Here is a 13,596-nt window from a genome sequence, read left to right as displayed (position 1 = left end):
AATAATTTTACAGTAGAGTTGAACTAGCTCTATAATCGAGTACAAATAATTTTACACTAGAGTTGAACTAGCTCTATAAGCTACTTCAAATAATTTTACACTAGAGTTGACCTAGCTCTATAAGCTAGTTCAAATAATTTTACACTAGAGTTGAACTAGCTCTATAAGCTTGTACAAATAATTTTACACTAGATTTGAACTTGCTCTATAAGCTAGTTCAAATAATTTTACACTAGAGTTGAACAAGCTCTATAACCTTGTACAAATAATTTTACACTAGAGTTGAACTTGCTCTATAGGCTAGTACAAATAATTTTACACTAGAGTTGAACTAGCTCTATAAGCTAGTTCGAATAATTTAACACTAGAGTTGAACTAGCTCTATAATTTAGTTCAAATAATTTTACACTAGAGTTGAACTAGCTCTATAGCCTAGTACAAATAATTTTACACTAGAGTTGAACTAGCTCTATAAGCTTGTACAAATAATTTTACACTAGAGTTGAACAAGCTCTATAGCCTAGTACAAAATAATTTTACACTAGAGTTGAACTAGCTCTATAAGCTTGTACAAATAATTTTACACTAGAGTTGAACTTGCTCTATAGGCTAGTACAAATAATTTTACACTAGAGTTGAACTTGCTCTATAGGCTAGTACAAATAATTTTACACTAGAGTTGAACTAGCTCTATAAGCTTGTACAAATAATTTTACACTAGAGTTGAACTAGCTCTATAAGCTACTTCAAATAATTTTACACTAGAGTTGACCTAGTTCTATAAGCTAGTTCAAATAATTTTACACTATAGTTGACCTAGCTCTATAAGCTAGTTCAAATAATTTAACACTAGAGTTGAACTAGCTCTATAAGCTTGTACAAATAATTTTACACTAGAGTTGAACAAGCTCTATAGCCTAGTACAAATAATTTATACTAGAGTTGAACTAGCTCTATAAGCTTGTACAAATAATTTTACACTAGAGTTGAACTAGCTCTATAAGCTACTTCAAATAATTTTACACTAGAGTTGAACTAGCTCTATAATCTAGTACAAATAATTTTACACTAGAGTTGAACTAGCTCTATAAGCTACTTCAAATAATTTTACACTAGAGTTGACCTAGCTCTATAAGCTAGTTCAAATAATTTTACACTATAGTTGACCTAGCTCTATAAGCTAGTTCAAATAATTTAACACTAGAGTTGAACTAGGTCTATAATTTAGTTCAAATAATTTTACAGTAGAGTTGAACTTGCTCTATAATCGAGTACAAATAATTTTACACTAGAGTTGAACTAGCTCTATAATTTTGTTCAAATAATTTTACAGTAGAGTTGAACTAGCTCTATAATCGAGTACAAATAATTTTACACTAGAGTTGAACTAGCTCTATAAGCTACTTCAAATAATTTTACACTAGAGTTGACCTAGCTCTATAAGCTAGTTCAAATAATTTTACACTAGAGTTGAACTAGCTCTATAAGCTTGTACAAATAATTTTACACTAGATTTGAACTTGCTCTATAAGCTAGTTCAAATAATTTTACACTAGAGTTGAACAAGCTCTATAACCTTGTACAAATAATTTTACACTAGAGTTGAACTTGCTCTATAGGCTAGTACAAATAATTTTACACTAGAGTTGAACTAGCTCTATAAGCTAGTTCGAATAATTTAACACTAGAGTTGAACTAGCTCTATAATTTAGTTCAAATAATTTTACACTAGAGTTGAACTAGCTCTATAGCCTAGTACAAATAATTTTACACTAGAGTTGAACTAGCTCTATAAGCTTGTACAAATAATTTTACACTAGAGTTGAACAAGCTCTATAGCCTAGTACAAAATAATTTTACACTAGAGTTGAACTAGCTCTATAAGCTTGTACAAATAATTTTACACTAGAGTTGAACTTGCTCTATAGGCTAGTACAAATAATTTTACACTAGAGTTGAACTTGCTCTATAGGCTAGTACAAATAATTTTACACTAGAGTTGAACTAGCTCTATAAGCTTGTACAAATAATTTTACACTAGAGTTGAACTAGCTCTATAAGCTACTTCAAATAATTTTACACTAGAGTTGACCTAGTTCTATAAGCTAGTTCAAATAATTTTACACTATAGTTGACCTAGCTCTATAAGCTAGTTCAAATAATTTAACACTAGAGTTGAACTAGCTCTATAAGCTTGTACAAATAATTTTACACTAGAGTTGAACAAGCTCTATAGCCTAGTACAAATAATTTATACTAGAGTTGAACTAGCTCTATAAGCTTGTACAAATAATTTTACACTAGAGTTGAACTAGCTCTATAAGCTACTTCAAATAATTTTACACTAGAGTTGAACTAGCTCTATAATCTAGTACAAATAATTTTACACTAGAGTTGAACTAGCTCTATAAGCTACTTCAAATAATTTTACACTAGAGTTGACCTAGCTCTATAAGCTAGTTCAAATAATTTTACACTATAGTTGACCTAGCTCTATAAGCTAGTTCAAATAATTTAACACTAGAGTTGAACTAGCTCTATAATTTAGTTCAAATAATTTTACAGTAGAGTTGAACTAGCTCTATAAGCTTCTTCAAATAATTTTACACTAGAGTTGACCTAGCTCTATAAGCTAGTTCAAATAATTTTACACTAGAGTTGAACTAGCTCTATAAGCTAGTTCAAATAATTTAACACTAGAGTTGAACTAGGTCTATAATTTAGTTCAAATAATTTTACAGTAGAGTTGAACTTGCTCTATAATCGAGTACAAATAATTTTACACTAGAGTTGAACTAGCTCTATAAGCTACTTCAAATAATTTTACACTAGAGTTGACCTAGCTCTATAAGCTAGTTCAAATAATTTTACACTAGAGTTGAACTAGCTCTATAAGCTTGTACAAATAATTTTACACCAGAGTTGAACTTGCTCTATAAGCTAGTTCAAATAATTTTACACTAGAGTTGAACAAGCGCTATAACCTTGTACAAATAATTTTACACTAGAGTTGAACTTGCTCTATAGGCTAGTACAAATAATTTTACACTAGAGTTGAACTAGCTCTATAAGCTAGTTCAAATAATTTTACACTAGAGTAGAACTAGCTCTATAAGCTAGTTCAAATAATTTAACACTAGAGTTGAACTAGCTCTATAATTTAGTTCAAATAATTTTACACTAGAGTTGAACTAGCTCTATAGCCTAGTACAAATAATTTTACACTAGAGTTGAACTAGCTCTATAAGCTTGTACAAATAATTTTACACTAGAGTTGAACAAGCTCTATAGCCTAGTACAAATAATTTTACACTAGAGTTGAACTAGCTCTATAAGCTTGTACAAATAATTTTACACTAGAGTTGAACTAGCTCTATAAGCTACTTCAAATAATTTTACACTAGAGTTGAACAAGCTCTATAGCCTAGTACAAATAATTTTACACTAGAGTTGAACTAGCTCTATAAGCTTGTACAAATAATTTTACACTAGAGTTGACCTAGTTCTATAAGCTAGTTCAAATAATTTTACACTATAGTTGACCTAGCTCTATAAGCTAGTTCAAATAATTTAACACTAGAGTTGAACTATCTCTATAAGCTTGTACAAATAATTTTACACTAGAGTTGAACCAGCTCTATAGCCTAGTACAAATAATTTATACTAGAGTTGAACTAGCTCTATAAGCTTGTACAAATAATTTTACACTAGAGTTGAACTAGCTCTATAAGCTACTTCAAATAATTTTACACTAGAGTTGAACTAGCTCAATAATCTAGTACAAATAATTTTACACTAGAGTTGAACTAGCTCTATAAGCTACTTCAAATAATTTTACACTAGAGTTGACCTAGCTCTATAAGCTAGTTCAAATAATTTTACACTATAGTTGACCTAGCTCTATAAGCTAGTACAAATAATTTAACACTAGAGTTGAACTAGGTCTATAATTTAGTTCAAATAATTTTACAGTAGAGTTGAACTTGCTCTATAATCGAGTACAAATAATTTTACACTAGAGTTGAACTAGCTCTATAAGCTACTTCAAATAATTTTACACTAGAGTTGACCTAGCTCTATAAGCTAGTTCAAATAATTTTACACTAGAGTTGAACTAGCTCTATAATTTAGTTCAAATAATTTTAAAGTAGAGTTGAACTAGCTCTATAATCAAGTACAAATAATTTTACACTAGAGTTGAACTAGCTCTATAAGCTACTTCAAATAATTTTACACTAGAGTTGACCTAGCTCTATAAGCTAGTTCAAATAATTTTACACTAGAGTTGAACTAGCTCTATAAGCTTGTACAAATAATTTTACACTAGAGTTGAACTTGCTCTATAGGCTAGTACAAATAATTTTACACTAGAGTTGTACTAGCTCTATAAGCTAGTTCAAATAATTTTACACTAGAGTTGAACTAGCTCTATAATCTAGTTCAAATAATTTTACACTAGAGTTGAACTAGCTCTATAAGCTTCTTCAAATAATTTTACACTAGAGTTGACCTAGCTCTATAAGCTAGTTCAAGTAATTTTACACTAGAGTTGAACTAGCTCTATAAGCTTGTACAAATAATTTTACACTAGAGTTGAACTTGCTCTATAGGCTAGTACAAATAATTTTACACTAGAGTTGAACTAGCTCTGTAAGCTAGTTCAAATAATTTTACACTAGAGTTGAACTAGCTCTATAATCTAGTACAAATAATTTTACACTAGAGTTGAACTAGCTCTATAAGCTACTTCAAATAATTTTACACTAGAGTTGACCTAGCTCTATAAGCTAGTTCAAATAATTATACACTAGAGTTGAACTAGCTCTATAGTCTAGTTCAAATAATTTTACACTAGAGTTGAGCTAGCTCTATAAGCTTCTTCAAATAATTTTACACTAGAGTTGACCTAGCTCTATAAGCTAGTTCAAGTAATTTTACACTAGAGTTGAACTAGCTCTATAAGCTTGTACAAATAATTTTACACTAGAGTTGAACTTCCTCTATAGGCTAGTACAAATAATTTTACACTAGAGTTGAACTAGCTCTATAAGCTAGTTCAAATAATTTTACACTAGAGTTGAACTAGCTCTATAATCTAGTACAAATAATTTTACACTAGAGTTGAACTAGCTCTATAAGCTACTTCAAATAATTTTACACTAGAGTTGACCTAGCTCTATAAGCTAGTTCAAATAATTTTACACTATAGTTGACCTAGCTCTATAAGCTAGTTCAAATAATTTAACACTAGAGTTGAACTAGCTCTATAATTTAGTTCAAATAATTTTACAGTAGAGTTGAACTAGCTCTATAATCGAGTACAAATAATTTTACACTAGAGTTGAACTAGCTCTATAAGCTACTTCAAATAATTTTACACTAGAGTTGACCTAGCTCTATAAGCTAGTTCAAATAATTTTACACTAGAGTTGAACTAGCTCTATAAGCTTGTACAAATAATTTTACACTAGAGTTGAACTTGCTCTATAAGCTAGTTCAAATAATTTTACACTAGAGTTGAACAAGCTCTATAACCTTGTACAAATAATTTTACACTAGAGTTGAACTTGCTCTATAGGCTAGTACAAATAATTTTACACTAGAGTTGAACTAGCTCTATAAGCTAGTTCAAATAATTTTACACTAGAGTATAACTAGCTCTATAAGCTAGCTCAAATAATTTAACACTAGAGTTGAACTAGCTCTATAATTTAGTTCAAATAATTTTACACTAGAGTTGAACTAGCTCTATAGCCTAGTACAAATAATTTTACACTAGAGTTGAACTAGCTCTATAAGCTTGTACAAATAATTTTACACTAGAGTTGAACAAGCTCTATAGCCTAGTACAAATAATTTTACACTAGAGTTGACCTAGCTCTATAAACTAGTTCAAATAATTTTACACTAGAGTTGAACTAGCTCTATAAGCTACTTCAAATAATTTTACACTAGAGTTGAACAAGCTCTATAGCCTAGTACAAATAATTTTACACTAGAGTTGACCTAGCTCTATAAGCTAGTTCAAATAATTTTACACTATAGTTGACCTAGCTCTATAAGCTAGTTCAAATAATTTAACACTAGAGTTGAACTAGCTCTATAAGCTTGTACAAATAATTTTACACTAGAGTTGAACAAGCTCTATAGCCTAGTACAAATAATTTTACACTAGAGTTGAACTAGCTCTATAAGCTTGTACAAATAATTTTACACTAGAGTTGAACTAGCTCTATAAGCTACTTCAAATAATTTTACACTAGAGTTGACCTAGCTCTATAAGCTAGTTCAAATAATTTTACACTATAGTTGACCTAGCTCTATAAGCTAGTTCAAATAATTTAACACTAGAGTTGAACTAGCTCTATAATTTAGTTCAAATAATTTTAAAGTAGAGTTGAACTAGCTCTATAATCAAGTACAAATAATTTTACACTAGAGTTGAACTAGCTCTATAAGCTACTTCAAATAATTTTACACTAGAGTTGACCTAGCTCTATAAGCTAGTTCAAATAATTTTACACTATAGTTGACCTAGCTCTATAAGCTAGTTCAAATAATTTAACACTAGAGTTGAACTAGCTCTATAATTTAGTTCAAATAATTTTACAGTAGAGTTGAACTAGCTCTATAATCGAGTACAAATAATTTTACACTAGAGTTGAACTAGCTCTATAAGCTACTTCAAATAATTTTACACTAGAGTTGACCTAGCTCTATAAGCTAGTTCAAATAATTTTACACTAGAGTTGAACTAGCTCTATAAGCTTGTACAAATAATTTTACACTAGAGTTGAACTTGCTCTATAAGCTAGTTCAAATAATTTTACACTAGAGTTGAACAAGCTCTATAACCTTGTACAAATAATTTTACACTAGAGTTGAACTTGCTCTATAGGCTAGTACAAATAATTTTACACTAGAGTTGAACTAGCTCTATAAGCTAGTTCAAATAATTTTACACTAGAGTATAACTAGCTCTATAAGCTAGCTCAAATAATTTAACACTAGAGTTGAACTAGCTCTATAATTTAGTTCAAATAATTTTACACTAGAGTTGAACTAGCTCTATAGCCTAGTACAAATAATTTTACACTAGAGTTGAACTAGCTCTATAAGCTTGTACAAATAATTTTACACTAGAGTTGAACAAGCTCTATAGCCTAGTACAAATAATTTTACACTAGAGTTGACCTAGCTCTATAAACTAGTTCAAATAATTTTACACTAGAGTTGAACTAGCTCTATAAGCTACTTCAAATAATTTTACACTAGAGTTGAACAAGCTCTATAGCCTAGTACAAATAATTTTACACTAGAGTTGACCTAGCTCTATAAGCTAGTTCAAATAATTTTACACTATAGTTGACCTAGCTCTATAAGCTAGTTCAAATAATTTAACACTAGAGTTGAACTAGCTCTATAAACTTGTACAAATAATTTTACACTAGAGTTGAACAAGCTCTATAGCCTAGTACAAATAATTTTACACTAGAGTTGAACTAGCTCTATAAGCTTGTACAAATAATTTTACACTAGAGTTGAACTAGCTCTATAAGCTACTTCAAATAATTTTACACTAGAGTTGACCTAGCTCTATAAGCTAGTTCAAATAATTTTACACTATAGTTGACCTAGCTCTATAAGCTAGTTCAAATAATTTAACACTAGAGTTGAACTAGCTCTATAATTTAGTTCAAATAATTTTAAAGTAGAGTTGAACTAGCTCTATAATCAAGTACAAATAATTTTACACTAGAGTTGAACTAGCTCTATAAGCTACTTCAAATAATTTTACACTAGAGTTGACCTAGCTCTATAAGCTAGTTCAAATAATTTTACACTAGAGTTGAACTAGCTCTATAAGCTTGTACAAATAATTTTACACTAGAGTTGAACTTGCTCTATAGGCTAGTACAAATAATTTTACACAAGAGTTGTACTAGCTCTATAAGCTAGTTCAAATAATTTTACACTAGAGTTGAACTAGCTCTATAATCTAGTTCAAATAATTTTACACTAGAGTTGAACTAGCTCTATAAGCTTCTTCAAATAATTTTACACTAGAGTTGACCTAGCTCTATAAGCTAGTTCAAGTAATTTTACACTAGAGTTGAACTAGCTCTATAAGCTTGTACAAATAATTTTACACTAGAGTTGAACTTGCTCTATAGGCTAGTACAAATAATTTTACACTAGAGTTGAACTAGCTTATAGCTCTATAAGCTAGTTCAAATAATTTTACACTAGAGTTGAACTAGCTCTATAATCTAGTACAAATAATTTTAAACTAGAGTTGAACTAGCTCTATAAGCTACTTCAAATAATTTTACACTAGAGTTGACCTAGCTCTATAAGCTAGTTCAAATAATTTTACACTAGAGTTGAACTAGCTCTATAATCTAGTTCAAATAACTTTACACTAGAGTTGAACTAGCTCTATAAGCTTCTTCAAATAATTTTACACTAGAGTTGACCTAGCTCTATAAGCTAGTTCAAGTAATTTTACACTAGAGTTGAACTAGCTCTATAAGCTTGTACAAATAATTTTACACTAGAGTTGAACTTCCTCTATAGGCTAGTACAAATAATTTTACACTAGAGTTGAACTAGCTCTATAAGCTTGTACAAATAATTTTACACTAGAGTTGAACTAGCTCTATAAGCTACTTCAAATAATTTTACACTAGAGTTGACCTAGTTCTATAAGCTAGTTCAAATAATTTTACACTATAGTTGACCTAGCTCTATAAGCTAGTTCAAATAATTTAACACTAGAGTTGAACTATCTCTATAAGCTTGTACAAATAATTTTACACTAGAGTTGAACAAGCTCTATAGCCTAGTACAAATAATTTATACTAGAGTTGAACTAGCTCTATAAGCTTGTACAAATAATTTTACACTAGAGTTGAACTAGCTCTATAAGCTACTTCAAATAATTTTACACTAGAGTTGAACTAGCTCAATAATCTAGTACAAATAATTTTACACTAGAGTTGAACTAGCTCTATAAGCTACTTCAAATAATTTTACACTAGAGTTGACCTAGCTCTATAAGCTAGTTCAAATAATTTTACACTATAGTTGACCTAGCTCTATAAGCTAGTACAAATAATTTAACACTAGAGTTGAACTAGGTCTATAATTTAGTTCAAATAATTTTACAGTAGAGTTGAACTTGCTCTATAATCGAGTACAAATAATTTTACACTAGAGTTGAACTAGCTCTATAAGCTACTTCAAATAATTTTACACTAGAGTTGACCTAGCTCTATAAGCTAGTTCAAATAATTTTACACTAGAGTTGAACTAGCTCTATAATTTAGTTCAAATAATTTTAAAGTAGAGTTGAACTAGCTCTATAATCAAGTACAAATAATTTTACACTAGAGTTGAACTAGCTCTATAAGCTACTTCAAATAATTTTACACTAGAGTTGACCTAGCTCTATAAGCTAGTTCAAATAATTTTACACTAGAGTTGAACTAGCTCTATAAGCTTGTACAAATAATTTTACACTAGAGTTGAACTTGCTCTATAGGCTAGTACAAATAATTTTACACTAGAGTTGTACTAGCTCTATAAGCTAGTTCAAATAATTTTACACTAGAGTTGAACTAGCTCTATAATCTAGTTCAAATAATTTTACACTAGAGTTGAACTAGCTCTATAAGCTTCTTCAAATAATTTTACACTAGAGTTGACCTAGCTCTATAAGCTAGTTCAAGTAATTTTACACTAGAGTTGAACTAGCTCTATAAGCTTGTACAAATAATTTTACACTAGAGTTGAACTTGCTCTATAGGCTAGTACAAATAATTTTACACTAGAGTTGAACTAGCTCTGTAAGCTAGTTCAAATAATTTTACACTAGAGTTGAACTAGCTCTATAATCTAGTAGAAATAATTTTACACTAGAGTTGAACTAGCTCTATAAGCTACTTCAAATAATTTTACACTAGAGTTGACCTAGCTCTATAAGCTAGTTCAAATAATTTTACACTAGAGTTGAACTAGCTCTATAGTCTAGTTCAAATAATTTTACACTAGAGTTGAGCTAGCTCTATAAGCTTCTTCAAATAATTTTACACTAGAGTTGACCTAGCTCTATAAGCTAGTTCAAGTAATTTTACACTAGAGTTGAACTAGCTCTATAAGCTTGTACAAATAATTTTACACTAGAGTTGAACTTCCTCTATAGGCTAGTACAAATAATTTTACACTAGAGTTGAACTAGCTCTATAAGCTAGTTCAAATAATTTTACACTAGAGTTGAACTAGCTCTATAATCTAGTACAAATAATTTTACACTAGAGTTGAACTAGCTCTATAAGCTACTTCAAATAATTTTACACTAGAGTTGACCTAGCTCTATAAGCTAGTTCAAATAATTTTACACTATAGTTGACCTAGCTCTATAAGCTAGTTCAAATAATTTAACACTAGAGTTGAACTAGCTCTATAATTTAGTTCAAATAATTTTACAGTAGAGTTGAACTAGCTCTATAAGCTTCTTCAAATAATTTTACACTAGAGTTGACCTAGCTCTATAAGCTAGTTCAAGTAATTTTACACTAGAGTTGAACTAGCTCTATAATCGAGTACAAATAATTTTACACTAGAGTTGAACTAGCTCTATAAGCTACTTCAAATAATTTTACACTAGAGTTGACCTAGCTCTATAAGCTAGTTCAAATAATTTTACACTAGAGTTGAACTAGCTCTATAAGCTTGTACAAATAATTTTACACTAGAGTTGAACTTGCTCTATAAGCTAGTTCAAATAATTTTACACTAGAGTTGAACAAGCTCTATAACCTTGTACAAATAATTTTACACTAGAGTTGAACTTGCTCTATAGGCTAGTACAAATAATTTTACACTAGAGTTGAACTAGCTCTATAAGCTAGTTCAAATAATTTTACACTAGAGTATAACTAGCTCTATAAGCTAGCTCAAATAATTTAACACTAGAGTTGAACTAGCTCTATAATTTAGTTCAAATAATTTTACACTAGAGTTGAACTAGCTCTATAGCCTAGTACAAATAATTTTACACTAGAGTTGAACTAGCTCTATAAGCTTGTACAAATAATTTTACACTAGAGTTGAACAAGCTCTATAGCCTAGTACAAATAATTTTACACTAGAGTTGACCTAGCTCTATAAACTAGTTCAAATAATTTTACACTAGAGTTGAACTAGCTCTATAAGCTACTTCAAATAATTTTACACTAGAGTTGAACAAGCTCTATAGCCTAGTACAAATAATTTTACACTAGAGTTGACCTAGCTCTATAAGCTAGTTCAAATAATTTTACACTATAGTTGACCTAGCTCTATAAGCTAGTTCAAATAATTTAACACTAGAGTTGAACTAGCTCTATAAGCTTGTACAAATAATTTTACACTAGAGTTGAACAAGCTCTATAGCCTAGTACAAATAATTTTACACTAGAGTTGAACTAGCTCTATAAGCTTGTACAAATAATTTTACACTAGAGTTGAAATAGCTCTATAAGCTACTTCAAATAATTTTACACTAGAGTTGACCTAGCTCTATAAGCTAGTTCAAATAATTTTACACTATAGTTGACCTAGCTCTATAAGCTAGTTCAAATAATTTAACACTAGAGTTGAACTAGCTCCATAATTTAGTTCAAATAATTTTAAAGTAGAGTTGAACTAGCTCTATAATCAAGTACAAATAATTTTACACTAGAGTTGAACTAGCTCTATAAGCTACTTCAAATAATTTTACACTAGAGTTGACCTAGCTCTATAAGCTAGTTCAAATAATTTTACACTAGAGTTGAACTAGCTCTATAAGCTTGTACAAATAATTTTACACTAGAGTTGAACTTGCTCTATAGGCTAGTACAAATAATTTTACACTAGAGTTGTACTAGCTCTATAAGCTAGTTCAAATAATTTTACACTAGAGTTGAACTAGCTCTATAATCTAGTTCAAATAATTTTACACTAGAGTTGAACTAGCTCTATAAGCTTCTTCAAATAATTTTACACTAGAGTTGACCTAGCTCTATAAGCTAGTTCAAGTAATTTTACACTAGAGTTGAACTAGCTCTATAAGCTTGTACAAATAATTTTACACTAGAGTTGAACTTGCTCTATAGGCTAGTACAAATAATTTTACACTAGAGTTGAACTAGCTCTATAAGCTAGTTCAAATAATTTTACACTAGAGTTGAACTAGCTCTATAATCTAGTACAAATAATTTTAAACTAGAGTTGAACTAGCTCTATAAGCTACTTCAAATAATTTTACACTAGAGTTGACCTAGCTCTATAAGCTAGTTCAAATAATTTTACACTAGAGTTGAACTAGCTCTATAATCTAGTTCAAATAATTTTACACTAGAGTTGAACTAGCTCTATAAGCTTCTTCAAATAATTTTACACTAGAGTTGACCTAGCTCTATAAGCTAGTTCAAGTAATTTTACACTAGAGTTGAACTAGCTCTATAAGCTTGTACAAATAATTTTACACTAGAGTTGAACTTCCTCTATAGGCTAGTACAAATAATTTTACACTAGAGTTGAACTAGCTCTATAAGCTAGTTCAAATAATTTTACACTAGAGTTGAACTAGCTCTATAATCTAGTACAAATAATTTTACACTAGAGTTGAACTAGCTCTATAAGCTACTTCAAATAATTTTACACTAGAGTTGACCTAGCTCTATAAGCTAGTTCAAATAATTTTACACTATAGTTGACCTAGCTCTATAAGCTAGTTCAAATAATTTAACACTAGAGTTGAACTAGCTCTATAATTTAGTTCAAATAATTTTACAGTAGAGTTGAACTAGCTCGATAATCGAGTACAAATAATTTTACACTAGAGTTGAACTAGCTCTATAAGCTACTTCAAATAATTTTACACTAGAGTTGACCTAGCTCTATAAGCTAGTTCAAATAATTTTACACTAGAGTTGAACTAGCTCTATAAGCTTGTACAAATAATTTTACACTAGAGTTGAACTTGCTCTATAAGCTAGTTCAAATAATTTTACACTAGAGTTGAACAAGCTCTATAACCTTGTACAAATAATTTTACACTAGAGTTGAACTTGCTCTATAGGCTAGTACAAATAATTTTACACTAGAGTTGAACTAGCTCTATAAGCTAGTTCAAATAATTTTACACTAGAGTAGAACTATCTCTATAAGCTAGTTCAAATAATTTAACACTAGAGTTGAACTAGCTCTATAATTTAGTTCAAATAATTTTACACTAGAGTTGAACTAGCTCTATAGCCTAGTACAAATAATTTTACACTAGAGTTGAACTAGCTCTATAAGCTTGTACAAATAATTTTACACTAGAGTTGAACAAGCTCTATAGCCTAGTACAAATAATTTTACACTAGAGTTGAACTAGCTCTATAAGCTTGTACAAATAATTTTACACTAGAGTTGAACTAGCTCTATAAGCTACTTCAAATAATTTTACACTAGAGTTGAACAAGCTCTATAGCCTAGTACAAATAATTTTACACTAGAGTTGAACTAGCTCTATAAGCTTGTACAAATAATTTTACACTAGAGTTGAACTAGCTCTATAAGCTA

This window comes from Aegilops tauschii, chromosome 5 (genome assembly GCF_002575655.3).
Source record: "Aegilops tauschii subsp. strangulata cultivar AL8/78 chromosome 5, Aet v6.0, whole genome shotgun sequence".
Classification (NCBI taxonomy): Eukaryota; Viridiplantae; Streptophyta; class Magnoliopsida; order Poales; family Poaceae; genus Aegilops; species Aegilops tauschii.
The sequence above is the reverse complement of the archived record's forward strand: the minus strand, read 5'-3'. Positions refer to the sequence as shown.